Source organism: Canis aureus, chromosome 28, assembly GCF_053574225.1.
Source record: "Canis aureus isolate CA01 chromosome 28, VMU_Caureus_v.1.0, whole genome shotgun sequence".
Taxonomy (NCBI): Eukaryota; Metazoa; Chordata; class Mammalia; order Carnivora; family Canidae; genus Canis; species Canis aureus.
Window position 1 is genome coordinate 41066663 of NC_135638.1, and position 27410 is coordinate 41094072.

The 27410-nt window shown below is 42.8% G+C and overlaps 1 long non-coding RNA gene across 5 annotated transcripts in view; it reads right to left on the bottom strand.

Moving 5' to 3' along the window:
* Positions 1 to 359: 359 nt before the first annotated feature.
* The window catches only part of LOC144300675 (uncharacterized), a 44354-nt gene continuing 17303 nt past the window's right edge, over positions 360 to 27410 (bottom strand). For 2 of the 5 annotated variants that reach the window (XR_013367483.1, XR_013367482.1), the window contains exons 3-4: positions 4861 to 4931; positions 360 to 4742 (exon numbers count right to left, since the gene is read on the bottom strand). This is a non-coding gene — a long non-coding RNA (uncharacterized LOC144300675). Of the gene's footprint in view, positions 4743 to 4860; positions 4932 to 18849; positions 19239 to 27410 lie in introns of those variants that run through there. The other 3 variants (XR_013367479.1, XR_013367481.1, XR_013367480.1) reach the window with 3 other exon arrangements.

Genomic DNA, 27410 nt, shown 5'->3' on the forward strand with positions numbered 1-27410 from the left:
TAAGAAGTAGAATATGGCTAAACAATAAAGGAGAATATCCAGGCAGAAAGATCAGCAAGGGCTGGAAAAGCACTGAGAATAGAGGCCATGGATTTTTCAGGGAAGGCCTGGGAGTTGAAACGGTGAAAGGGAACATACTGGAACGTATCAGGAAGAGGCTGAACAGATAAACAGGAGACCCAGTCACCAAGTGCCTCTTACACCATGCTTTATTGAAAATGAACACCTTACTTTATTTGGGTAACTAATATCTCATTTATACTCAAATACTAACTGAAGATATTCCTGTTCAATTCTTTTAAATCAAGAACAATTTCATTAATAATAGATAAAAGTCAAATATAGTATATCATATTTGATTATTTAGAGATGATTATTTAAATGATGGTATCTTCATGGATAGTGGTGGTATCATTGTTTCAATAATCATTGTATCCATCACACAATTGACCAACCTCAACTTTCAAGTTTCCTGAAGGCATGAAGGTACAATTGAGACAGGATACTCAGAAACTCAAAATGAATATACTCCGGTAAGACTCTCAGAACAACTCCCTCCTTTATTGAGCACCACTTGAGAAACACATCGTGTCCACTGAGGATAGCACCTACTGTGTATTACTGTCAGTCACTTGGTCCAGTGGTGACAGGTCCCACAATCATTGAAGGCCATAGTCAGAGAAGAAAAGAATGCCTTCTATCAGGTATAATTATTAAATAACATGACTCTTTCTGTTATAAATACAACAGAATCCAAACATCCTCATCCCCAACCTTTTACACTTTTAAAGTGACGAGTTAAAATTTTGAAATCAATACATTTCACCCTGTGGGCCACAAGAAAGACAGAAACTATTTTCTTAGGTGATAACACAACTCTGTTACATGCTGAGGACATTCTGAAGCACAGTGTCAGCTCAGTGCAGTCAGAAAGAAAACTGACCACAGCAAAGCTAAAATAATCTTTGGCAGGCATTCACCACATTCAAACGGGCTATATTCAATAGCTTCCTTCATCAAGTCAGTTCTGGGAGTGGCTGGCTGAGAAGTGTCTGCATCTGACCCCACTGAGAAGGGAACAGAGAGGAGGGAGGGCTATTCAGTTGCACGCTCCATAGGAGCCCTGAGGAGGTTGTTTGATTGGTTGGGTTTCCAACTGGTCATCCCTATCCCCACAGTTTTCTAGGTGAATCATCACTTCCACCTTCCCTCCTTTGGTGCTCTGGGGTCCTGGCTGATGACTTATTCAGAATTTGGAAAGATTTGTTTTTTTTTAATTTTTGAAAACTTATGTGCACACAAAAATTCATACACGAATGTTGATAGAAATATTTCTTTTTTAAGATTTTATTTATTTATTAGAGAGAGAGCAAGAGCATGAGTGGGGGGGCGGAGCAGAGGGACAGAGAAAGAGAGGGAGAAGCAGACTCCGTGCTGAGCAGGGAGCCCATTGAGGGGCCCAATCCCAGGACCTGATAATCATGACCCGAGCCCAAGTCAGACACTTACCCAACGGCAGGACCTGGTGCTCCAGAAGGATTATTTCTAATAGAATGAAACAGGAGCCAACTCAGACATTGTTTAATGGGTGAATAGCAATACAAACAGCAGTCCATCCATTTGATGGAAACTTCACAGTAATAAAGAGGAAGGAACTCTTGACATGCACCACAACTTGCATGGATCTCAAGGGAATTATGCTGAGTGAAAAAAACCACCTCACACATACTACAGGACTTCATTTGTGCAACAGTCTCAAATGATGAAAATATAGAGACAAAAAAGAGAGTAGTGGTTGCCAGTGATTAAGGATAGCAGGGGTCCGGAAGACTTTATAGGGAAGGACAGGAATGCTTATAATGGAATTATTTGTATCTTGACTCAAGTAATACAATTATTAAAAGTAAATTCACACACACACATACCCACCAATAAATGTAAAATTGGTAAAATCTGAGTAAGGACAGCAGGGTGTGTCAATTTAGCACTTTGGATATAATATAATAATATTGTACTACAATTTTTCAAGATGTTACCAACTGGAGGAAACTGGGTAATGGGACGCCTGGGTAGCTCAGGGCTGAGCTCCTGCCTTCGGCCCAGGGTGTGATCCTGGTATCCTGAGATCGAGTCCCACATCAGGATCCCTGCATGGAGCCTGCTTCTCCCTCTGCCTGCATCTCTACCTCTCTTTCTCTCCCTCTCCCTCTCTCTCTCTCTCTCTCTCTCATAAATAAATAAAATCTTTAAAAAAAAAAAGGAAGCTGGGTAAAAGGCACATGGGATCACTGTATTATATCTTACAGCTGCATGTGAATCTATGATCATCTCAAAAAAAAAAAAACATATAAAAACACATTCTTTGAGGAAACTTTGTTGTCCCAGTATTCATGCCATCTTGTGGCCCACCATCTTATGCAGTGGGCTGGCCTCTCTTTTTGGTGAGAACAGTCTCTTACTTTTTCATCAGTAAAGGGCATCCAAGTGCAGGTCAGAAGACCCAGGTCAGTCCAAATCCACTGAGTGCTGTTTTAGGGTCCAGAGCCAGCTCTTCCCTACTCCAAGTCCCAGCATTGTCATCTGTGGAATGTGACCCATCACCCCTTTCATGCCTAGCTTACCGGGCTGTAATGGTCAGCTCTCACATGAGTACATAGGTATTTGAGTATGTATGTCTCTGTTTATGTGATACAAATCTTCTCACCTGATTGAAATCATTAAGATACTTTCTGTTTTCAAATAAATTTATTCTTATTAATAGAAGAGTGATATTAAAATCACATAAATATATTAAATATGTATATATATTTTTTTCCTGATAGTTTTTGGGCTATGGTGGTAGTCTGTAGTATATTGTTATATAATAGATGTTCAACGATTGGTCAGATTAAGGCAGCTAAATTGATAATTCAGTGGATGCATCTCAGGAAAGGCAGGACAAATACTACTGACCAGAGTCAAATTGCACACTTTTGTGGTTCTTTCTAATCCTGTCAGTCTACACAACTTTAAAAATATTCCATGGTGAAATTTATATCTCCAGCCCAAACCTCCCCCTTCCAGAACTTCAGATCTGTACATCCAATTATCTATTCAGTGTTTCACGTCTCTAACAGATATCTCAAACTCAGCCTGTTGGCAATGGATCCCCTGTTCTTCCCCAGCTTGACCCACTTCCAGCTTCTTCATCTTAACCAGTGGTACCTCCACCCTACTTGCTCAAGCTCAGAACCTCAGTCACCTTGATTTCTCTTTTTCTCATATTCCATGTCTATTCCATCAGCAAATCCTATTGACTATATCTTCAAAAAACATTCATAATTCAACTACTTTTCACTATCTTTAACAATATCCCCTGGTGCACAACACCCAGCATGTTCCCCTGTGTCAATAGCTCCATTTGTCCAGGCTCTCTTGCAGCTGCATGCTTTGCTAGTGCTCTCTTGCATGGATTCCCAGCTGTGAAGTATTATTGGTGCCCAGATTCACAAGGAATCCCAGGCTGGAGCAGCAGGACTGGCCTGAGCAGGACAGTACACATTGCCAGTGCAAGAATCATGAAACAAAAAGTGCTGCTGTGAGTCACTGTGGCATGGAGGAATTTGTTACACAGCCTTTTAATGGCTTTCCCCTTCCACATTTGCTCTCCACAGTCTGCTTTCAACACAGTTGACAAGGTAATCACCACTGGGAGCAGTGGGCCAGAGAAGCCAGAGGCCAGATTGCTGAAAGGGCCACAGTAAACCTCTATTTCTACTCTCAGTATCATCAAGGGCCACTGCAGCTATGCGTCAGAGAAGCAATATGGTTCACCAAGGTCTTAAGGTGTCTACTGTATTGAATAGACTGGGTGCACTGACCTCCCTCGGCACCTGCTCACCACAGGCCCTTTGTATAGGTTCTTGCCTCTTCCAAAACATCCTGCCCTCAGAGATACACACCATATACCTCTTCCACTCACTTCTCCAATGTCATTTTCATGGAGAGGCCCATGTTGGCTATCCTATTTTAAGTTGCAGCTCTCTCCACAGCTCCCCTTTCCCCTTACCCTGATTTATGCTTTATTTCTTAAGATTTGGTCATTCTTAACATAACATGAAAATTACTTATGGATTATGCTTCTTGCCTATCTCTCTCTCTCTCCCCACCCCACAATGAGAATATGAGCTGTGTGCTGGCAGAGATCAGCCTGCTTGATATGTAAATCTCAAACTTTAACTTAAATGATAATAACAAGTGTGGTCTCCAGACAGCACTAAAACTCTTTGTATGTGAAAACATATTAGAGCACAAAGGCTGTTTTAGGTCTTTAACCACAACTGATTCATTCTGGGCTCTCAGGCTGTGCTGGTGATGGTTACACAATCTTGGTGACTACCACTCATTTAGGCAGGTAGAGGGAACCAGGTGCCTTAATTCTGTGAGGCTCTCCAGTGAGTCAGGGCTGTTTCTCAGGGCCTCTACCCTTGATTCTTCACTTGTACACTTAGCAGGGCAATAGAACACAGTGCAGACAACTGAGATAGGACAGCCTCAGGGAGCCCAAGCCAGACACAGGCTGCAGGGGAGGCTCAGTGGAGCTGGAGCAGGCTGCAGGTCACTGACAAGCAGCCCAGAGCCTGCAGGGAGCTCTGAAGGGCCAGGCAGCACTTCCTTTCAGCTCTACAAAGCAGCAGCTCAGGGGCTCTTCCAAACAGTGCAGACAGATCAGCAGCTCTTGGCCTTTGCCTCATATTCTGTTGCTGAAAAATAGAAGGAAAATTCTGCAGGATCTAAGCTGACTCTAAACAGGATGCGCGGGGGTGAGTATTGCACAGTGGTGTATGGAAGGATGGAGTCATGAGGGGGTCATGCACTCACCAAATGAGATGGATGTCGTTCAGAGGGGGGTCTCTTCCTGCTTACAGCCCACTTCAGCTGTCTTCTTCTGTCTATGACCAACACATTCAAATTAACACAAAAATAAATGGTGAAGAATTTAGGTCTATAAGCCAATCCACTAAATACAAACACAAATGTTTTGTGGTTATGAAGATGTTTGTTTACTCCAAATGTGATTATTTTGCCATCCTTCCTTACATATTCAAATTTATATGTCTTCATTTCAGGCTGTAAGATATAGTCTTTCTAAAGTAAGCTTCCACGGTGAGGCAGTGGGAGAGAGGGTCCAGGAACCAAAGGATGAAAGAGGATTTGTTCTAGAGAGGAGCCTGGAGTTCTATGGGACAGTGCGACACACCATCCATGGGGACCAATACTCGGTCCAGTGGGCAGAGCCCACTATAAGATAGGTGCTCTGAAAGGAACAGAAGGGCAGTCCCAGAGCCCTCTATACCTCAGTGTCCTTGCCTGAGAGCTGAGAGGAACCATAGCACCTCCCTGGTGGTGCCAGTGGAGAACTGGATGAGGCCATTCAGGAGAGGAGTTGGGAACATATGAAGCACTTGGTTAATCTTAACTGCTATCATTATCATCTGCCATGGCGAGATGGTAGCACGGCCCCCTGGGCTTTTATCCTGTTCCACTGCACTCTCCTTGTGGAGTCAGAAATCAAGACTTGCAGAGCACACACAGGACAGGTTCACACAACAGCTTGGCAACAAAAGCAAATTCCAGAATAACCCACCCCTCCGTGGAGTTCAACTGTGAACACATACTAAAGGAGTCCCTCCAAATCCTCCTCCACATGCAACCTCACACTTATGTGTCATCAGCTTTACCAGGTTGATCATTATGAGTTGACAGAGGCTCTTTTTGTTTATTTCCAGATCTAGGAATCACTGTGGGTTCCTAGGAAAAAAGCACCTGCACCTGTTTTCAGATGCAGTATGAAACCCAAGTTGCTGTTGGACCCTGGGCAGCACGCATAACCTTCCAATGCCTGAGTTTTCCTTGGTTAAAGGCAGCATCATAAAAAAGAACATAAGTAAACACGCATCTACACCATCCTAAAGAAGGAATTCAGACACCCATGGTATGCCCCTTGTTTCCTCTCTTCAATAGCAATGTTTTCAGAATCTCTCAGGGGCCACAAGTTTATATAACCCCTCGTCAGCCAATTCTAATGAAGAAATACCCTTGAGGTTTTACAGAGCACTTATGTTCACATAAAAAACATCAAATTTTACATTGTAAAATTTTATTTATTATTTATTTATTTATTTATTTATTTATTTAAAATGTATTTATTTATTACAATATTACATTGTAATATGTGAAATAAATCCAATTTTCATCACTAATGATAATTAAAGGAAACGTTATTTGAAAAAAAGGCTGTTCTATACCTATAATTGTAAATAATCTAGTAATCATCAGAGGGACTAAGTACAGATAATCTCCAAAATAGATTAAGCAGCATTATTTTTCTAGTTGACTTTCTTATAATTACCAGTTATTGAACTTTGAGCCTAATTTCTAGACTTCATGCACTCTTGCTTCCCTAGTCTTGTCAAACTCATTAATTTATGCACTTACTAAATGGTTATTACCACGACTAAATGGCACACATGGATTTATACATTGGGATGCAATAGTGAGCACAATGGGCTGAAACAGTTCAGTACATAGAGTCCACTGGTGAAGAGAGATGAAGTGCTGGTACAACATTAAGTCCTACAACTGGGGCAAGCACGGAATTCCCTCATAGTCCACAGTGGGTTCTTGGAATGGGTTGTAGACCAGGTCCAAAATGATAGGAAACGTTAGTTGCGCAAAAAGTGGGAAGACTACTTCAAGCAGAGGGAACAACAAATATAAGACCTCAGAGTACAGGAAAGCATGATGTGTTCATATAAATGTACAGTTAGAAGGCTATGGTGGTGAGACAGAAGGGTGGAGAGGTAAGCAAAGGCTTTAACAAAGGCATGCTAATAATTCTGGACCTTTTCTTTTTGAAAATAATGGAGAACCATTGATATATGTGTGGGGAAACTATACTGCATGGGACGGAGGAAACCAGAGAAGAGGATGCCGTAAGAGTCAGCATTGCCCAGTGCCACAGAGAGGTCAAGTAAGAGGAGGAGAAAAGTGGTGAAGGCAAACAATCCCAGCTGCTATAAATGAAACCCAAACTTCAAGAACTTGACACAACAGAGGTTAGCTTCTCACTCACATAAAACCTACTGTAGATTCCTGGTGAGTAGCAGTCTTCCATATGGTCTTCCACACTGTGGTTCTATCCCTCCTCAGTTTCTCTCCATTCAGCCAAATGACAAGAAATGGATTGCAGGAAAGAGGTGTCTATGAGCCAGGCTTGGAAGTGACACATATTGCTTCTGCACATATTCTATTAGCCAGAACTCAGTCACATGGCCACATGGAGGTGAGAAAATATAGTCCAATTGTATGCTTATAATGAAGAAAGGACACAGATTTGGGGTAAACTTTATAAGTCTCTGCTACAAAGACTATAAAATGATCCTTTAGATTTAGCAATAAAAGATGATTATTGACTGTATCAATTAGCTATTGCTGCCTAACAAACCACTCCAAGACTCTATGGTTTAAAAAAGGCAATTATTTATTGTTTCTCATGTGTCTATGGAGTGACTAGGAAGCTCTGCCAAGATGGGGATGGCTCCTGGATTTAATTTGGGCTCATTCATGATCCTGTTATCAGCACAGGTTAGCTAAGGTTCAAGTGGCAAGAATGGCTCAGTTGGATCCACACAGCCTCTCATTCTCTGGTGGTTACCCTGGACTTTTGGCATAAAAGTGTCAGGATTCTAAGATATAGAGAGGATGCACACAAGACCCTTTGAGGGCTTGGAACTAGCACATTCCATCACGTTCTACTGCCAAAAACAAATCACAAGACAGTCCATTACTTAATGACTGGGAATATAGACTAACTCTCAACAGGAAAACTACAAAATCACATTGTAAATGGTATAAACACCTTTATAGGAAGGGATGGAGAGTTGGAGCCAGTTTTCATGACCCATCTCTCACTATGACTATGGCAAGAGCATCGCATGTGACATGAGCTGTGAACTCTATGTAGAAGCCCCAGACTAAAGAGTGAACCTGATCATTGCATAGAGTGGCTTCGTGTGGAGCTGGTATGAGGGAGTTAAAGCATAGAACAGAACTGGAAAGAGGAGGAAAGAGCAAAATCAGAGTAGTAGGAGATGGCACAGTGGAAAAATTTGCAGTTTGGAAGCAAAATGTTGAAAATAAAAAGCAAAAATAGAAGTGTCCTGGTGACCACCCTACCTACTTCCAGAAGTTCAAACACAAATAATTTAAATTATTATTAGCCTGATAAAGAAGAAATAGGAAGAACAGAATTTAAAAATATGTATTAATGTGTATATCCAGCAAGTAAGAATACTTTGAGCCAGTATTTCTGTGTTAATGCTGAGTAGATAACCAGATTAAGAGAACTTCTGGACTAGACAGGGCCATTCTCATTTCAATAAAGATGTATACCAAGAATTTCTATATGATGGGGATCCCTGAGTGGTTCAGCGGTTTAGCGCCTGCCTTCGGCCCAGGGCATGATCCTGGAGTCCTGGGATCAAGTCCAACATCGGGCTCCCTGCATGGAGCCTGCTTCTCCCTCTGCCTGTGTCTCTGCCTCTGTGTGTGTGTGTCTCGTGAATGAATAAATAAAATCTTTTTAAAAAAAGAATTTCTATATGAATAATAGAAGTGGCTACTCCTACTTAGTCAGTTGAGCAGTTCCTATGTGCCAGAAGCTGTGCCAGAAGCTGTGTTTGGGGCTGGAGCACATGTTCCTGTCCTGAAGAGCCCACTGTGGGCCTCAATCATGCCTCTGCAGTAAGACAGGTGCTATGGACAGAACAGGTGATAAGGAGATGAATGAACAGAGTAATCCTGATGATCAGATTAGATGGTATTTTAAATCTCCATCAGGGTTGTTTAAAATATTCCCATTTGGATGACTCAGACTCATTGGTCACGGGCTCAGTCTTTCTGATTTCACTCACTCCTTCTCTCTTTCTCAAGTTGTCAGCAAGGCACAATGGAGTCCATAGCACTCTGCTTTGCTGTAGAAGCTCAAGTGGCCATGGGTTTGGGCTTCTCCTACAAGCTGCCACCCTCTCATCATGAGAGGGAAGGGGTGCTTCTAACCCTCAGTTCTCAGGGTTCTCTCATGCTAATCTGTTTGTCTCTGAAGCAACCAATTAACTATCACATGTGACCCTCCGTCTAACCTCTCTTCCTTCTTCCCAGAAGCCTTTCATGCTAATAATGGATGGGGTTTCAGGCTCTCTCACCACTTGATGAAATCTCTCTTTTTCCCTTGGGCTATAACTTCTGTGATCAATACTCTAGCTCCAAGTGGTTCGTACTTGATGTGCTGAGGAATTTAGAAATTGGGTGATTCCTCTCCCTTTCTCTATCATCTTCCCCTCCCCTTCCCCTTCCCCTTTCTCTCTACCTCTCTCCTCATCTCTCTCAGGCTCTCTGAAGAACTTTACTTTCAAGCATGTTAAGTTGCCAAACAAAAATTGGATTTGACTGTCAAAAGTGAAAAATGTCTTTGTTGTTCACGAGGTGTCTGCTTTTTTCCTGAAGGATCAAAAGCCAGTGTCTTCTAGGACACAGAGGTGAGTATGATACAATAATGCACCTGGAGAATTTGTTTCCATTACAGAATTCCTACTTCTGTCACCACTACCAGTACTTATACTAACAGTGCTTCTAATTCTACAATTGTAATAATAAATACAATCACATAGTCAATGAATGCCTCATACTCATTAGACCATGTAGTAGGAACAGGATATATAGTGGCAAATAAGGCAGACATGAAATATATTGTCTGGAAGAGCAGACAAAGAGATACAAACCATTCTGTCTGCATTTTGTGTCTAGCTCTACAATAGCACTCTACCTTTACTGAGCATTTCGTAGAATAACCAACAGCACCATGTCATGCTCTGGTAGTGTGCCCTAAAACTCAGTGTCAGTTAAGCCCTAACCATCCTCACACAAACACTTCTGGATGTTTTCATTAGTATCACATATAAGTTTTAAGTGCAAGGCCAGATGATCCAGGAAACACCCATTCCATCAGGTCAAAGACATGGTCACTGACCTCACATGACAACTAAGGAAGGAACAGATGACTTATGGCACATTCATCTTAAAAGTCATCCTCCATTAAATGATCTTATAATTAAACAGCTAGCAGAGTTGACACAGGGAACACACCGTGAGTTTGGAAATGTCATTGGCCCCTCTTGCCTCCAACACCTCCAGATAAAGAATATTGGAGCAAGAATGTTGTCCAGTTTTTAGATGAAGACTTAACCACAAATTTTTGAGTTTTAATCTACAGTACTCTCCTGAGAATTCTTGGAAAAAGAAAATACTTCAGAGCTACTCTCTCTACTGCTCCACTTCTTAGAAGCAGAAAAGGAAAACTGAAGATTGTTGCTCTTCCATGCACCAAACAATTGAATTCTAACTAACTTCCAGATGTGAAAAAATGGAAGGAGCCTCTCAACTTAAAGCCTTCCTTGCACCAAACATTTAAGTAATGTATTATTGTAAGAAATCAAGAAACTAATTGGAAAAAAATAGTAATTTTCTACAATACATAAAGGTTTCATTTTGTTTTGGTTTTTATTAATTTTTTCTTTTGGACATGAAGAGAAATCTCACAGAGGAAGACATAGACATGGCCAACATGCACATGAGAAAATGCTCTGCATCACTTGCCATCAGGGAAATACAAATCAAAACCACCATGAGATACCACCTCACACCAGTGAGAATGGGGAAAATTAGCAAGACAGGAAACCACAAATGTTGGAGAGGATGCGGAGAAAGGGGAACCCTCTTGCACTGTTGGTGGGAATGTGAACTGGTGCAGCCACTCTTGAAAACTGTGTGGAGGTTCCTCAAAGAGTCAAAAATAGACCTGCCCTACGACCCAGCAATTGGACTGCTGGGGATTTACCCCAAAGATGCAGATGCAATGAAACGCCGGGACACCTGCGCCCTGACGTTTATAGCATCAATGTCCACAATAGCCAAACCATGGAAGGAGCCTCGGTGTCCATCGAAAGATGAATGGATAAAGAAGGTGTGGTCTATGTATACAATGGAATATTCCTCAGCTATTAGAAACGACAAATACCCACCATTTGCTTCAACGTGGATGGAACTGGAGGGTATTATGCTGAGTGAAGTAAGTCAGTCGGAGAAGGACCAACATTATATGTTCTCATTCATTTGGGGAATATAAATAATAGTGAAAGGGAATAGAAGGGAAGGGAGAAGAAATGGGTAGGAAATATCAGAAAGGGAGACAGAACATAAAGACTCCTAAGTCTGGGAAACAAACTAGGGGTGGTGGAAGGGGAGGAGGGCGGGGGGTGGGGGTGAATGGGTGATGGACACTGAGGGAGGCACTTGATGGGATGAGCACTGGGTGTTATTCTGTATGTTGGCAAATTGAACACCAATAAAAAATAAGTTTATTATTTAAAAAAAATTCTTTTGGTGGAAACAAAGTTTCTCTCTTACAAATCAAATGAAGACAAAGCCCAAAGGTGGCAGAAAGATATGAACAAAGGAGGGAATGGTTGGCAAATGAGTCTGTCCAGAGAGGAAATTCTAAGAGTTCTCAGGTAGGGAAGAGTGAGAACATCAAGCTTTGGAAATGAAGGTAAACATTTTAATTAAGAGAGGGTCTCAGTGTTCTTAATTACAAGTGGGAAGGTGATTTGGAAGCATCATTTGAACAGATGTTGTTTAGTTAGAGATGATTCAAAAGGAGGATGTCACACTGGGAAGGGTTTCCACCATGAGCTAGATGATCAAACTCTCATCTCTACTGTGGACGTGTGGGGAAACAGTAGCTGGATGCCGATAAATTGCATTTATTTCTCTCAAAAAGCCCAAAACACTTTACAGAAATGTCATAAATTTTGAAAAACCAGCCCGGGAGCACTATTGATCACCGTGTCCCAAGATCCGCCTGGGTTAGGACACCACCAAGGCCACTCACTCTCTTTACTTTCAGAGAATATGTATCAATCCCAAATACATGCTGAATGCTTTCTTCTTTTTTTTTTTTTTTTAATGCTTTCAAGAATGTACAGAGTTGTGTGTGAAATAAGTTGGATACAACTTTTTTTTCTTTTGGTGGTTTGTGTTTCCTTTTAATAAGGTTAAACAAATATGAACATTAGAAGTATGAATCTTTCACCTTGTGAAGAATTATAGCCAAATCAATTTCTATCTCTACTATCTGCAGGTCAAAAAATCGAAAAGATACAAGATGATAGGGAAAATGAATTTTCAAGTTGTGTCTTTTAAAGATTACTATTTTGTTGCACGTTGAAGAGGGAGAAGCCCATGTTTTCTTACTCTGGGTAAAGTTTGAAAAACTGACAGATTAAAAGAGTTTGAGTATAATTAAATTTATGCATACAGAGGAAAATATTAAGTTTTATTAACTATGGAAGGAATGTGGGTTCTTAGCTGCCCAGCCAGTTCACAAAGACAAAGGAGATCAGCTTTCAGGGGTTAAGTAAACACAATATTTTATATTATAGTTCAAATGAATCCACTTGCAACAAGACTCAGGTCCTAAAGTCGGCTTACCAGATTGAGCATCTCCAGGGATCCTCAGAAACACGGCTCTGAACACCACTGGAGAGTGAAGGCCACACAAAGAGCCCAGCCCAGCACACTCTCAGGACTGTGCCGCCGGCCTTGTGAATCTTGATTTTTTTTTTTTTCATATCACTGTATGGTGCATATTCCACAGTCCTAAACGTTCTTGGAGTAGGCTTTTAACCAGCGTAGCAGAAGCAAGGAGTATGAAAGAGTATGTTTAGGCAAAAAAATAAAATGCTTGGGAATTCAATGGTGAGAACAAGGCATGGTGGGGGGGTTTAGAGGGGAGAGTCCGTGAATTCACAACTGAAAAGGGCTCTGGGATTGGGTTGGCTGATGATGCCATGTTCATGGATTAGTTTTCAGAGATCTAACCAAATGCACTTGGGGCCAATGTTCCAGGCTGAGACCAGCGGACTCTGCACTACAGAAGCAAGACAAAAGACCAAGGGAGAGGCCACCTTTCTGGGTACAGGTCTGCTGTCCCAGAGTCCCTAGAGCCAGGAAGACAGGCACGGGTAAAGTTCCCTCATCAAGGGTCCTCTGGCCAACCAGGAGCTTGGTAATGGGCACCCACTATGGGTTTGCCAGCAACTCCCACAGATTAATATTTCAGGAGTTTAGGAACCCAACTGAGCATGAAAAGAGCATCCACTCAGAGTTAAGGAATCACATTTCAAAACTGCAGGGGAAAGAGAAAAAAAAAAAAGTGTTTCTTGAGTGAAGAGGAAGAGGCTCATTCATCTCGCTAATACCAGACTCTGGAAACCTGAATCAATTCCTGCAACACAAAAGCATGATGTTGGTTGACACGGATTCCAATGTGTGCATCAACAAGAGTTGTCCTTTTAAAGAAATTTCCCTCTTTAGCATTTCTAGAGCACAATGGAACATTGCTTAAACTTCCTTTGGTTAAAAAGTGCTGTTCAAGAATGTGTTTCCAAAACCAAAACAAAAACTTGAGACTGTACAATGTTTTTTTTTTTTTTTTTTTTACAGGGACCAGGAAGGACTTTATTCACTGTGTCCATGATATACTTGCTCTCTGCTCATAGAAAAGGGCAAATGGTGGTATTTTCTTTGCCTCACAAGCCTGGTATGTTTCTTGAAAGGTCCCAGGAAACTGGAAGGAGGCCACCCTGGGAAGGCACCTACAACTGCATCATCTTGAGCAAAAAGCGAGGGCCCCTCTCTTGGTCCTGATGCCCTAGACCCAGATGCGCTGGCTCCCACCAGCTCCCCACAGCAGATCCCCAGACCTTCCCCCGCCCCACGCTCCCCCCACCTGGACCCCACTCAGATCCAGGCCTCTCCAGGCTCCTCCCAGACCCCCAGCTCCCATTCAGATTCAGACCTCCCTGCTCTAACCTCCCTGCACTTTTCTCCATACCCAGCTCCCCACACGGGTATCCGGCTCCCTCCCCCCATCCTACACCCTGGGTCCCCACCACTCCCGGACGGCCCCCCTCCACTCCCGGCTTCCCCCGCACCTGGCTCCCCATACCTCTAGTCTCCCTTCCTCCACTCTGGCCTCCTCAGCCCCCAGGACCCCCGTTCACCCCAGACCCAGGCCTGCCTCCCTGAGCTCCTACCCGCCACCCCTTGTCTGCCCCCCCCCCCGCCCCCCTGCAGGCTCCTCTCCTCCTTCTCCGCCCTTCCTCCCTCCCTGGAGCGGTCCCTGCCTGCCTATCATCTTGCTCTAATTGTTTCCAGATTCGTGTGGGAGGTCAGGGCCCGGGAGTGCTGCTTCATGCCAAGTTTATAAACAGAGCAGCGTTTCCAGATGGCCGCTGGCTCCAGCCTGGCGAGCAGGTTGATTGGGACCAGAATAACAGCAGGTGGAGCGCAGACAATGGATTCCTTGACACTTATGTACTCGCTTAACTTTTCTTCCTCTTGCAGCCCTCCGCTCCGTCGCCCCAGTCCCCTCCGACGGCTTCGCGCGACGTTCAAATGGACAAGGGGGCGGCGGTGGAATGCGAAGGAAAACAACTGATTTCCCTAATGAGGGTGGTGAGTTGGCTGTGGAGAGCGGCAGGGGCGGAGGCCCGGAGGGGGACGCGCACCGCCGAGGGCGCCCCGGCCCGCAACCAGGGCAGCGCCGTCCCCCCGCGGCCAGGGCCGGCGGCGCCCACCGGGCCCTGGGCTCGCAGCCGCAGACCCGCCCCCGCCCCCGCCCTGTCTCGGGCTGCGCCGCCCCCGCCCGCCGCGGCCCTGCTGTGCGGGAAGCAGCGGGTCGGGCCGGGCCGGGCCGGGCCGGGCCGGGCGGGGCCGAGGGATGCGACCGTGGGGAGGCCGTCGGGGCAGTAGCGCAGGGCCCAGTCCCAAGTCCAGGGGAGCAGCTGGAGCCCAGCGGGAATCCGCGAGCCCCTCCCTGCAGACGCGCAGAGGGTCCCCGCCGAGGGTCTCCGGACCACAGGACAGGAGGGCGGGGCGGGGGGGGCGAGGAAGAAGAGCTGCGCGGGGCCAACTGCTTTACGAAGCGCAATGCAGAGACGCCGGACGCCTCCCGCTAAGCGTGGGACGGGCCCGGCCAGCGGGGCAGCGGCCCAGGAGCCCGCGGCAGACTCCCCCACGCGGGGCCCTCGCAGGGACTCGCCCGCGTGACCAGGCAGCTGCACACGGGCTGGCGCCCAGGGCCGGGCGGCTCCGGAGGCCGAGGACGCAGCCAGTGGGCTTCCCGCCGGGAACCAGCACGGCCTGGCAGAACCGGGCCCTCGCGGGTCTGAGACCCTGACCACAAAGCACTGGCAGAGGAAACGCCTGTGAACATGAAGCATGTAAATATAAAAGTATGTTTCTAAGCGTCTCTGAGTTAAGACTAGATTATCTTTCTAAATCCTTTGAATCTGAGTTTCTACTTAGAAAATGTAACCCGACACGCTGTCTTTGAAGATTGCAGATCTGGGACCCGGAGTGTGCGATTCATCTGAGCTGACAGCGATGTTAGTGCCCAGAGCCAGCCCTGTCCTGCTGTCTGTCCACCCCATCCCAGACCCTGACTTACCTACAGGAGAGCCAGAACAGCACTGTAATTTGGAATATATCATCACCCTAGCAGTTTTGTTTCTCAGCCAGACAGAGATACAGAGAATCTGAAGTGCCTACCTGAAATGCAAGACTTGGATGATTTAGTCTTTATGTAGAAAGAATACAGGTTTCTGTAACCTTAATCACCTTCACTGGTTTATCTACACAGCGAGCACTCTGAGTTTCTTATCCTGAAAAGCTCCGAGTATTATATAAGGAATTCTTAAGAAAAAAGACACACTTTAAAGAACAAAATGAGTCGGAGGGAATAAATTCAGGACTGGGGGGAATGAATGGGGGGGGGGGGAGCAGGAAGCCAAGGAGCCAAGAGCTCAAGAATCAGCTTGCATTCCAGCCCAGTAAAGTCACCGGTGAAGTCAGCCCCCCTTTAGAGGATGTTTACCCCTAGAGGAGCATCTGTGGAAGATGCTGGATGTTTCCTGATGAGACGGCATTACTGTGACAGGTGCCCTATGCATAAATATTGTGGATCCCACTGTACTGAGAAATATCAGAAGGAACTGTATTTGCCATAACGAATGAATCCTGGCACATAATCAGCCATGCACCAGGGAACAAGTACTGCCCAACAAAAATGAAGTGCCAGCAGCTGAAGCAAATCCTGCCCAACGTCACCCTGGCTCATTTGAGGACCTGTGAGGATCCCTGTGGCTTGAAGCACCGAGGCAGAATTCTGTCCGTGACCACTCTTGTCATACAGAAGAACGTTTTCCACTTGTACCCTAAGCCTGGGCATGAGATGTTGTTCCAAACCACAAAGCACTGAGACACACCATTGTGGCATCCACTGAGTTTACCAGAACAGGGACACACAATTTGTTCCTGCAAATTGCAAATACCAGGTTAAACTGAAAGCTACTTTTATAGCTTAAATACTCAATACTCTAAACGGTTAGTGGAGAGTGGAATTTGTTTTGGCTCTCTCTGTCTACACAATTACAAATAAATAGCAGAGAGAGAGAGATAATGATGACATTTAGAACGTTGAAACGTTATCAATGGCAGGCATTTCTTAATTTCACTGATAAATGAAAACAGTTTGTATTTTAGGATTTCGAGTATTAAATCACATGGGAGTACTGGCTTTACCGTGTGCCCCTTTGATTTTGAATTTCATTTGAAGGCCAAAATGCAAAACCTAAAACATAGGGAGAGAGACATTTTCTTCATAGAATTTTATTTTTCAAATTGGAATTTATTGCACCTTTTCAAACATACCAAAATATTTCAGCAAATGTAATGTGTTTGTTATTTTTATATACTGGTGGTGTTCTTAGGCAGAATAATGAGGCCATAAAGTAGGTATGCTGAGGTCTAAGTGTACAGAGTGGCTTTAAATCATGGGTGTTTACTAGCACTGCTATCCTACAGAGCATGCTTAAATACTTCCTGAAACGAAACTTATTTAGAAGCTAGCCACACTGCTCTTGCAGTTCACCAGCCAAGCTACTCTTTATGTAATGCTTGAAACACTTCTAAAAAGAATTAAGGTTTTTTTCCCCTTATACTTGGCAAGCAACTGAAAAGGCTAGTGTGGAGGAGGTGAGAAATGCCATTTCCAAATCCTGAAAGCCAAGTAAGCTGTCCATGGTGACTTAACCCAAATCCTCTCACAATGAAGTATTTGTTAGTGCCAAGTTTAGACTTTAAGGATGCAAAGTCAGAGATTTCAAAGTGTGGATGATAAGCACATCCTTTCCACTTCTTTTTTTCCAAGATTTAACCCCTCCGAGCTGTTCCTTCCCTCAGCTTTGCCAAAGCCCATAGCCATTTATGCAATGTTCTCTGAGAAGTCATCGTCTGCCGCACCCAACGCTGGCCACATCTCATTGTGGGGCTGCACCAAGCCCTTACTAAACCCTGCCCAAAACGCTTACAGTTGCAGCCAGCAAGAGAAAACAGTAGCCATTAGTAGAAGCAGTTTGTCTTACGTGCTTTTTCCCTTTAACTCAGGGAGACAGTCAGCAACAGATTAGACAACTTCTCTCCAAACCAGTCCTAATCCCATTAGGACCTCTAGCAAACACCAGTCTGCATTCCCTGGGTAAGGACCTAAAACAATTACAGGCCTCATGCTGTGCCTAAAAAACTGGCAAAGCTCATCAAACTGATACTTTCCAATGCAGCTGGGCTGCAGGTACTCCCAAACAAACCCTACCAGGAAGTCCTGCGGGGTGGCCTGTCCACCCCATCAGCATTGCCTCTGTGTAAATTACTCTTATTCAAATCAGAATTGTAGGTGCTTTGTTCCCACGTAGAGGTGGGTTTTGGCTTTAACCTCCAAGTATGCTTCCATGGCAGCATGGCTAAATTTGAACCATGTTTCCAAGCCTTCACTGGGGCAATGAAAACAAAATTGTCATCTGAGGCCAGATTTGTGGACCATGCATCATTTTCAGCTTGCACCCAAGAGGGTGAAAACAAGCCCTTAGTAAAATCCTTTTTGACAATGACTACAAATAATCACAGAGCAATCTAAATGTATCTGAATAAGCACAATGCATTGGTAAACAACATTTTCATACTTCTAATTCAGCAATTTGGAGCTACACCTTTTCATGTTCCTCACTTATGCTGCCTTTGAACCCCCTGTTATATGTTAAAAGCAGCCAAGGAAATGGTTCTGACATCATGCATTTGCTGATAAACCAAACTTTGCTCTCAATGATATATCTAGTGTATGATATCCACATAACTTAAAGTTTCTAGGATGACTGTACACTAAAAGGTTAGTGCAAGGCCTCTATTGTTGGAATTTTAGCCAAGGACTTGGCCAGACACCAAATCTAATCTACTGGTGAGGGCAGAAAGGTGGAGGAGGTGGTGGGGGGCTACATCTTTACTGTGCAGGCAGAGCAAACAGATGCCTGGTTCCCAACGCCCCTGACCCTATACTGAAGGAGTAACACCCAGACACAGCTGACCTGGCCCTTTTGCTCTAGCTCAAATTCTTTGTCCATCACTATTAGAGCCATTTAATGAAATTAGGAAAAATGTTCTCAGAAAGCCCATGAGCCCTGAACAAAAGAATCTGTTGAATGCCATTTTGCTTTACTGTGAAGTCACTCTATAAGAATAAAACCAGAACCCCTGAAATCTGAAATGAAGATTCTTATTCTATAGAAATGTGAAAGAATGGCCTGAGTCAGCAGGAGGTAATAACAACCTGAACTGGGGATCTGGAGATAAGCCATGAATTTAAAAAACAAGAATTAATTCCAACACAAAGGGGAATAATCCAACTCAAAATGTTTAGATGATATCATGTAAGATATGTGAAAGAAAAAGATTTCTTGTTGCATTTTTTTTAAGAATTTTTATTTTTGTTCAACATCATGGGGCTTCTAGAACTTGTGAATGTTTCCCCCAAAAAGAGATTTGTTTTAGTTGGGTGTCTGCATTGCTCTCATGTCACAGTCACAATGATTTATTCAAAAGCTCCATATTTGCTTCCTCTGGAGGCCAGTGCCAACCTTCCTGGTGTTATGGTCATCTCCAAATTCCCCTCTTGCTTCCAGTGTCCATCAGATAAAGGGCACCAGCCTCAGGCAAGCCCTTCACAGGATGAGAAACTGACATTTGTCCTGAAATGCCAAAAAGTTTTCCACATCTGATTTAGTTAAACTTCCTTCCAGGGCATAATTCCCTCTAAGAGATAAGTAAGTGAATTGTAAATAATAAAATTGAAATTTGTTGTAACACTGAAATAAATTCTTGCTGCAGTTAAAGGAAGCTATTTTATTTGGAAAGGACCAAAAGTTACTGGTGTACCACTTGTTCTGATAAAGATTCTTAAATATCCAAAAGGATTAGGAATGTAGTACTTAGCAGTAATAACTTATTCGCAATAAAAGCGATCTTTGGCCAAGGACCAACTAAAAGTTATGTAACCCAATTTTCCCAGCACCATTTATTGAAGAGACTGTCTTTCTTCCCGTGGAAAGTCTTTCCTCCTTTATCGAATATTACTTGACCATAAAGTTGAGGGTCCACTTCTGGGTTCTCTATTCTGTTCCACTGATCTATGTGTCTGTTTTTGTGCCAGTACCACACTGTCTTGATGACCACAGCTTTGTAGTACAACCTGAAATCTGGCATTGTGATGCCCCAGATATGGTTTTCTTTTTTAAAATTCCCCTGGCTATTCGGGGTCTTTTCTGATTCCACACAAATCTTAAAATAATTTGTTCTGACTCTCTGAAGAAAGTCCATGGTATCTTGATAGGGATTGCATTAAACGTGTACATTGCCCTGGGTAACATTGACATTTTCACAATATTAATTCTGCCAATCCATGAGCATGGAATATTTTTCCATCTCTTTGTGTCTTCCTCAATTTCTTTCAGAAGTGTTCTATAGTTTTGAGGGTATAGATCGTTTACATCTTTGGTTAGGTTTATTCCTAGGTATCTTATGCTTTTGGGTGCAATTGTAAATGGGATTGACTCCTTGATTTCTCTTTCTTCAGTCTCATTGTTAGTGTATAGAAATGCCACTGATTTCTGGGCATTGATTTTGTATCCTGCCACGCTACCGAATTGCTGTATGAGTTCTAGCAATCTTGGAGTGGAGGCTTTTGGGTTATCTAGGTAGAGTATCATGTCATCAGAGAAGAGGGAGAGTTTGACTTCTTCTTTGCCAATTTGAATGCCTTTAATGTCTTTTTGTTGTCTGATGGCTGAGGCTAGGACTTCCAGTACTATGTGGAATAGCAGTGGTGAGAGTGGACATCCCTGTCTTGTTCCTGATCTTAGGGGAAAGGCTCCCAGTGCTTCCCCCTTGAGAATGATATTTGCTGTGGGCTTTTCGTAGATGGCTTTTTAAGATGTTGAGGAATGTTCCCTATATCCCTACACTCTGAAGAGTTCTGATCAGGAATGGATGCTGTATTTTGTCAAATGCTTTCTCTGCATCTAATGAGAGGATCCTATGGTTCTTGGTTTTTCTCTTGCTGATATGATGAATCACATTGATTGTTTTACGAGTGTTGAACCAGCCTTGTGTCCCGGGGATAAATCCTACTTGGTCATGGTGAATAATTTTCTTAATGTGCTGTTGGATCCTATTGGCTAGTATCTTGTTGAGAATTTTTGCATCCATGTTCATCAGGGATATGGGTCTGTAATTCTCCTTTTTGGTGGGGTCTTTGTCTGGTTTTGGAATTAAGGTGATGCTGGCCTCATAGAACGAATTTGGAAGTACTCCATCTCTTTCTATCTTTCCAAACAGCTTTAGGGGAATAGGTATGGTTTCTTCTTTAAACGTTTGATAGAATTCCCCAGGGAAGCCATCTGGCCTTGGACTTTTGTGTCTTGGGAGGTTTTTGATGACTGCTTCAATTTCCTCCCTGGTTATTGGCCTGTTCAGGTTTTCTATTTCTTCCTGTTCCAGTTTTGGTAGTTTTTGGCTTTCCAGGAATGCTTGCATTTCTTCTAGGTTGCCTAATTTATTGGTGTATAGCTCGGAAAATTGGACATCCGCATGCAGAAGAATTAAACTAGACCACTCTCCTTCATCATACACAAAGATAAACTCAAAATGAATGAAAGATCTAAATGTGAGACAAGAGTCCATCAAAATCCTAGAGGAGAACACGGGCAACACCCTTTTTGAACTCAGCCACAGTAACTTCTTCCAAGATACATCCACGAAGGCAAAAGAACAAAAGCAAGAATGAACTATTGGGACTTCATCCAGATAAGAAGCTTTTGCACAGCAAAGGATACAGTCAACAAAACTAAAAGACAACCTACAGAATGGGAGAAGATATTTGCAAATGACGTATCAGATAAAGGGCTAGTTTCCAAGATCTATAAAGAACTTATTAAACTCAACAGCAAAGAAACAAACAATCCAATCATGAAATGGGCAAAAGACATGAAGAGAAATCTCACAGAGGAAGACATAGACATGGCCAACACGCACATGAGAAAATGCTCTGCATCACTTGCCATCAGGGAAATACAAATCAAAACCACCATGAGATCCCACCTCACACCAGTGAGAATGGGGAGAATTAACAAGGCAGGAAACCACAAATGTTGGAGAGGATGCGGAGAAAAGGGAACCCTCTTGCACTTTTGGTGGGAATGTGAACTGGTGCAGCCACTCTGGAAAACTGTGTAGAGGTTCCTCAAAGAGTTAAAAATAGATCTGCCCTACGACCCAGCAATTGCACTGTTGGGGATTTACCCCAAAGATGCAGATGCAATGAAACGCCGGGACACCTGCACCCCGATGTTTCTAGCAGCAATGTCCACAATAGCCAAACTGTGGAAGGAGCCTCGGTGTCCATCGAAAGATGATGGATAAAGAAGATGTGGTCTATGTATACAATGGAATATTCCTCAGCCATTAGAAACGACAAACACCCACCATTTGCTTCAACGTCGATAGAACTGGAGGGTGTTATGCTGAATGAAATAAGTCAATCGGAGAAGGACAAACATTATATGTTCTCATTCGTTTGGGGAATATAAATAATAGTGAAAGGGAATATAAGGGAAGGGAGAAGAAGTGTATGGGAAATATCAGAAAGGGAGACAGAACATAAAGACTCCTAACTCTGGGAAACAAACTAGGGGTGGTAGAAGGGGAGGAGGGCAGGGGGTGGGGGTGATTTGGTGACGGGCACTGAGGGGGGCACTTGACAGGATGAGCACTGGGTGTTATTCTGTATGTTGGCAAATTGAACACCAATAAAAAATAAATGTATTATAAAAAAATAAAAGTTATGTAACCCAGATTAAATTCATGACAACTAGGGATCCCTGGGTGGCGCAGCGGTTTGGCGCCTGCCTTTGGCCCAGGGCGCAATCCTGGAGACCCGGGATCGAATCCCACGTCGGGCTTCCGGTGCATGGAGCCTGCTTCTCCCTCTGCCTGTGCCTCTGCCTCTCTCTCTCTCTGTGACTATCATAAATAAATAAAAATTAAAAAAAAAATCTTATAAGGTTCATCTTGAACACTTTGAATCTGGGATCCTTCTTAAAAAAAAAAAAAATTCATGACAACTAAAACTCAAACATCCTCCAGCAGATTTCCTAATGGCTACCTGATGGTACACTATTCTGGAAAATACAGAGAAAGAAAAGGACATGAAAACAGAGAGAGGCAAGGAAGGAGAAGAGAGGGAGGAAGAACAGGTGAAGGCTTTCTTAGTTTTAAGAAGGACAGTCCTGATTAGGAGTCGAATCTGTTTCAAGGAATCAAGTCATTTAAGGCACGTGTGCTAAATATCCCAGATCAGCCTAATCCACATTATCTCTCCAGGAATTCAGACACACCATGATGAGGCAGCAATAGGTCTCCAACATGAGGATTTAGTGTTTCTCTGAGAGAAGCAATGAGGAGAAAGACTGGGCTCTCTCAAAGGTACAGCAAGTTCCTTCTTATGCTAGAGAAAGCCAAAGATCCAGGTGACTTCTCGACAGCTTGGCCATGGCAGACAGCAAAATATAGGCACGCACCTGGGCAGCATGAAGCCGTGGAGGGATGGGGGCCAGGTAGCTCTCCCTTGTCAGGCATCAGATCCAGAACCTAATAGATGATACCTAGTAGCACAATTGCACAGGAAACAAACTGAGGGTCACTGGAGGGGAGGGGAGCAGAGAGACAGGGCAACTGGGTGATGGGCATTAAGGAGGGCATGTGATGTAATGAGCACCAGGTGTTATACACCACTGATGAATCACTCTACTCCTGAAACTAATAATACACTATATGTTAATTAATTGAATTTAAATAAATCTAAATTTAAAAAATAAATGAGTACAACATGAAAAATATTATAAGAAACTCTTGGGGAGTATGCTAAGAAGCTGGCAGAGAGGATCCTCTTCCTCTCTTCACAAGGGATGTGAAGCCCCACACTTCTAAGTGGCATCAGGGCAATAGCAATGGGAAGCCACAAGATAGCACAAACTGGCATTCATAGCAACCAAGAAGATGGAGAAAGACACCTCATGGGGAAACTCCTGAAGATTCTCTGGGCAAAGAGAACTTGGGGACCCAGAGATGCTATTTCAGTTGTGACTCAGAGCAGAGACTCAGGTGGGGTGGCCCCCACTTACCCTTTAGGAGGTAAGTGCTCCCGAACTAACTTGCAAAACTATCGTTTTGCACAGAATTTCATAATTGTCCATGAAGGTCTGCAATCTTTAGGGTCCACCTATGGGTGGGTGCTCAGCACCTGTTAACAATAGCCAGCCTGCAGGAGGTAGTCAATAAAAGCTAGGGAGAGGGTGAAAGGAAGACTCTCTCTCTTCTGCAGTCAGACAAATATGGGCTGGAATTCTTGTTCAGCTGAGTCCTTTGACCTGAGGGATAGTTTCCTCATCTGTAAAATAAAGATGACACCCCCATAGCAGGGAAGTTGTAAGGAGTGAAGATAGTGTGATATCCAGGGAACTGCTTGCACAAGGCTTGGCTCTGAGTAAATGCCAGATTCTAATAGCTCCCGGCTCCATCCCAGCTCCTGCTGGCAGCCATAGCCCCAGATCAGCTCTCTTGGGATTTATCAGGACGTGGACAGAAATTATTTCTCAGAAAATCAAATAGGAGTACATTGAAGTTTGAATTTATTACATTATTTCAGATGAATTTCAAGAAAGTGAAATATTTTTAAATATAAAAACCTTAATTCAGAATCATGGCAATAATTTGAGATGTAAAACACAAAGAGCAGAGAGTTTCAAATTCTGGACTTATAATTTCTCTGAGATTTCTAGCATATGTAAAGTATGTCAAAACCTGTCTCCCAAAGATTGCCAACACAACTTGTTAATGAGATGAAGCCAAGTTTGTTGCTTCTGTGGAAAGGGAGGAGACCACCCTGCAAAGCTGCTGGTGCTTCCAAGAGGAGAGGGCAAGATCATGATTGACTAAGACTTTGGAGTTTTACCTAAAGTGGGTCTCAGTTAGGAGTGGGGAAAGATTGTGACACCACAGTCCTGACATGAGAAACAGCAAGGGGAGGACTCAGAGGTGAGGGAATCCTTTGACTCTTAGGACATTAAACTGTCAATATTTACCAGGGAAGAGTGGATACATCTTTCAGGAAGTCCCTGTAATGAACAATCAAGCCATTTGCTTGGACAAGGCATTCCAGGAAACATTAAATTATGCTAATGAAGGCAGAGGAATAGCAAAGTACATTAGTGTTCACAGTAGGTGTGGTTGTGGTTCTCGGCGCCCAAGCTGAATATGGGGCAGACAGTTTATGTCCTCAGCCTCTTTTCTGGTACTGGTCAGCCAGAGAGGAAGGGTAGACCGTTAATAAATGTCTGAGCATGGATGCTTACTCAGATTTTCACTGCTCTTTGAGGCATGATCATCTCATACCAGGTGTCTGTTGATACTTACTCCAACATCTATGGTTCCACAACCTCCAGAACTGTCAAGTTGTTCATTTTTCACTGGATCATTTGATGGAACAGTGGCTATACACAAGCATTTAGGACATCTGGAGATGACACATCTGGACACTGCCACAAAATGCATACTCAGAGAAGGATTGTGACCAAAGTGTGTAGTCCACTTCTCAGCCAGGGGTCACAAGGGCCCAGATTAAACCAAGAGAACATATCCCATCCCCAGTCTAAAGAAAACCAGATATGAGATCATTAGCCAAATAATCTAATTCTCTGATTTCTCACTTTTCCTTCTTTTAATATGAAAGACCCTAGGGAAGTCTGCAGGATTATAGGTACAACATCACTCTCCACTCCATGCAGCACACACTCCCCCTGTTGTGGGCACAGTGTGATGGGTGTTTTAAATTTCTTGCTGCCTGGCCGACTGTGGTGTTTGCAATCTAAAACTTCACCAAATGGCTGAGCCCAGTTTCCCAGGAAACTGATTCATTACAAGGAAATAGAACCAGATGACATTAGTGCTCCTGCAGAGAAATGTAAACAAAACCAACGGCTGGTTTGGTTGTACTCTTTATCTAGTTAGTAGTAAGTTATATCAAGTAATGGAATCTTACCAAGAAGGGACTAAAAATGTAGTCCCAGACTAAAAAAGACCCAGACATTTGACAACTCTTTCCATAATACTCAATAGTGACATATCAATTTTATGTCATAAAATTGATATATCAATTTTATAAATATAAGACTTGAAGGCAAATAAAGTCACCATAAGCCAGGAGAGGGGAGAGAAGTCGCTAGAGAAGAAATGCAGATCAAAAGTGATAATCAGGGTCTAGTTCTGTGATCTGGGACAGAAGCTGTCTCTGTCCAAAAAACAGCTGTTTCCAGGGGTTTAGGTGGCTCCTGAGGACTCCCAATTTGAAATCACAATGGAGGGCAGTCTTCCTGGGATTTGAAGATGTTGTGTCTCCTTAGCTGAGCCACATGAATCCAATAGTCAACCCCATAAGAGTTCACAGAAGTGCTAACTGTTCACAGTACCTGATAAGTTCTTCCAACAGGATCGTGAACCCTCAATGAAGACAATATCTCTGGCATATAGCTGAGGCTTCAGGAAAACATCAAAGTCAAATAAATAGTATTTCTAGATGACACAGACTTAAAATGGCTATAGCTAACTTGTTACCGATGATTCCAAAGTGAAAGACCTGATAAGAGCTCATTACAATAACACAAGTGACAAAGAAATCTGATTGCTTTCATGACATGCAAAAGAAACCTACAAAAGTCAATCTGAAATTTTAGACATAATATCTATAAGGATAATGATTAAGAGTGTTTTCAAAGACAATGTACATTAATCATATTTATAAAAATGGATTTGTGACGTTTATAAAGGTAAAAATAGTGAGATGTGCCAATTATCCAAAGATAACTGAAATAAGTTCTAAACATTTGTATATTAATAAAACTCCCTAGATAGACTTGATATACATTCCAAATTGAAAACATAGGCAAGAAGATGTCAGATTCAAATTAAAGTGAGATTGTGACCAAGTAGACAGTTAAAATAATAACCAAAATTATGGCTGATAACTATATTGTTGTTACCTAACATCAGGATGCTGAGAGAAAAAAATGTTTATATGGATATACATGTATATATGTATGCACCCACACACATGGATATTATGGACAGCAAGGCACTGACCAGTATCTAGTTCCTTTTATACAGTGTATGATTTCTGAAAAATTTTTTTTTAATTTTCCCTATACATATTTAGCATATAAAAGACCCAGACATTTGAGAACTCTTTCCATGATACTCATCAATAGTGACATATCAAATAATGCTATTATTTTAGGCACCTCCCTTTTCAAAGTGAAAGAACAAGTCTTTGCGATTTTCTAGGGCCTTTAGGTACAAAAGATATCCTGAAGCTATTTAACTTCATTTTACATTTGGAAATCAATATGAGGAAGTGAAAAAATATTGTCATGAGATCTGAACACTTAAAGATAGGATTGTGGGTGCCTGAGAAATAGTATTTGGCCACTCACTTGAAAATGACAATGAAATACTTAAAAATAAGTACAAGTAGGTAACATGACTAATAAGAGTCTTCATTCTTTTGAAAGTAAGGAAGCTCTGTTTTCTAAAATAATCAAGGACAATAATCATCAACTAATGATGGGGTAAAGAAGATATGGTATAGATATACAATGAAATATTACTCAGCCATCAAAAACAATGAAATATTGCCATTTGCAACAATGTGCATGGAGCTAGTGTGTATTATGCTAAGTAAAATAAGTCAAAGAAGGACATACCACATGATTTCACTCATACGTGGAATTCAAGAAACAAAAGGGGAGAAAAAG